The sequence below is a fragment of the Triticum dicoccoides genome, chromosome 2B, assembly GCF_002162155.2.
Source record: "Triticum dicoccoides isolate Atlit2015 ecotype Zavitan chromosome 2B, WEW_v2.0, whole genome shotgun sequence".
Lineage (NCBI taxonomy): Eukaryota > Viridiplantae > Streptophyta > Magnoliopsida > Poales > Poaceae > Triticum > Triticum dicoccoides.
In genome coordinates this window covers 769,367,853-769,370,323 of record NC_041383.1, presented here as the reverse complement: position 1 = coordinate 769,370,323, position 2,471 = coordinate 769,367,853, and the positions used below count along the sequence as shown (strand labels likewise).

Sequence of the window (2,471 nt, the reverse complement as noted above, 5' to 3'; positions counted from 1 at the left end):
ATGGATACTACCACCTAGTGGTAACTACCACTTAAGAATCCACCGTCGATCTTCCGTGCTTAGATCTGAGTTTTTCTTTCTTAGAATGCTACAGAATTTTAACGGGTCTAGGTTCCACGCGACCCGTTTGGTGTTATTACTAATTATACTATTAGTTTAATTGGTGGTTATCTACGGCGTACTGGTGGCCATCGCTTATCCAAGAATTTGAATGCATCTATCTATTCGTCGTTCTTATCCGTATACTAACCAAAACGGTTCTATTTTCTCGACCTACCGTTCTGCCCGGCCACACTTCCCTCAACAACTGGAGACGGCGGATTGGCGTCGTCGTCGTGACTCTCACCGGCTGGACGGCGAAGCGTCGTCATGATTATTCTTCTGCCACATCTGAGGCAGTGAAACCACGGCTGGCCGACGTCGTCCTGAGTACCACGCAAGTCAAGGTGATCATAAGCTGCATGCTTCCATGCTCCGTCGCTTTTTCTTTCAACTCTCATCTCTATTGCTTCATGTGGATCAACAGGTTACGAGCAACGGCAGGGAGTAGTGCGTTGAAGCGACACGACATGCACAAAGTTGATCGATGTTCGCCGGCGACTTGCGGGTGACTGTACAGCGACGGAGACGGCAACCAGTGTTGTTCCTGAACATGCGACATTACTCACTGCCATCAACGATGATGACGAGCCAAACCTTGCAACGTTGTCGATCGCCGTCGACGGTAGCGGCGCCCGCGTGCACGACCCATGCTCACGAACTGCTAGATCCAATAATGGTGGTTGTATGATGCATGATATTCTTTTGGACTTGAGAGAAATCTACGGTTACATTCCTACCAAAAGAACGATGTAGTTTTTGGGTCTCTCATCCACATCCACCTAGGCAATATTTGAGGATCAATCACAGACTGGAGTTCATGAATTTATCAACGAAGAAGTTTATTTTTTGATACACACGATCCATGCTCATTTTTTTCATACTACATACTACTACTTCTGTGTACAAAATACTGTATACTACATACTATATGTATACCCCATACATTTTATATAGAGATACACATATATACTACTTAAGAGTTGGTACGTAAAGCCTGCCTTGAATTTACTTGATGGAGATCGGCCAGCAGCGTACATACGCCATTTAAGATATATTCCATAATTTGTATTATACATTTGTTTGTAGTACAATATACTCCATACTTCCTTGAAAGGAAAATACTCCGTACTTTCTTTTACATACTATATACTCCCTACGTTCTAAAAATATTACTCCACTCTATATACTCCTTTGAGCGCATACTATATACTCTATACTCTCTAAAAAATGGCACCACATTCTTTTTAAACCCATTATACGCTCTTTTTACATATATTCTGTGCCACTTTCTGGATATACTCTTTTTTGGATGAATATACTACTCAATATTTAATTCAAAAAAGTTATATGGTATTTTCAGAATTAAACAATTATATAGCCCAGTTTCAAAAGAAAATACACATATACTCTATACTATCATTTTGATATACTCCATACTACAGCTAAGAGCAGTATCTATACTTCCATACAAACTAGAATATTATGTACACTTACCAATAAAAAAGAGAGTAGTATGTACACACCATACAACAAAAAAGAGTATACTACATACACAATACTACCTTTTGGGGTACTATTTTATACGCCAAGATATTTGACGCAAAGTTTGTCAATACATACTCCATACTCCAATAATTATATGTATGTTGGAAAACTCCATACTAGAAGCATACATGAGTATACTCGAAGTGTTTAAAAGTATTATATTCTTTACTATATTGTGTAGAAAATCTAGAAAAGATAATGTTCCAACGTTACCTATTTAACGAAAACAACTCTGACTAGAAAATTTCCCTCTACCTAACAAGAATAATCAGCATCTCGTTCACATCCTTATATCTCATAGACAAGTTGTTGTACGTAACCAAGATTTTCTGGACACTCTGGCCAATAATCTAGGAGGTAGTTGAACCAGTGCGTCGTTAGCTGCCGGATTATTTTAATGTAAAAACTGAAGTTGGTGCCTATCAGATTACGTAGCACCCGTTAACCTACTTGTCGACCCGGTTGAGGGAGGGGGAGGACACGTGGAGCGCAGCTAGCTAGGTGGTAACTACAAGTGCTTGTAGATAAAATTTGTTTGTGTGCGGGTAACTTTAACTTTGAAAGATGGTTGTTGGATGAGGCGAATCTGATGGTCCAAAGATGGCGAATTTGAGCACTATTGGCCGTTGGATATCATCTAGATTCCACCAGATTTCGCCACATGTATAATCTAGAAGACTCCATGGTTGAACTTAAGCATAATGCACAAACATGAAAACACAAGCACTTCTTATTTGTTCTAGAATCTTCCATATCAGAATTGCCCAAATGTTTTTTCTACATGATTTGCCATTATTTGTTTTTACTTTATGTCTCACAACGCA

At 39.3% G+C, this 2,471-nt stretch overlaps 1 long non-coding RNA gene across 1 annotated transcript; it reads left to right on the top strand.

Annotated features, from left to right (window-relative positions):
- Positions 1-94: 94 nt before the first annotated feature.
- LOC119368679 lies at positions 95-956 on the top strand. The gene is made up of 2 exons (XR_005176717.1): positions 95-446; positions 527-956. It is a non-coding gene; the product is annotated as an uncharacterized LOC119368679 (long non-coding RNA).
- Positions 957-2,471: the final 1,515 nt, after the last annotated feature.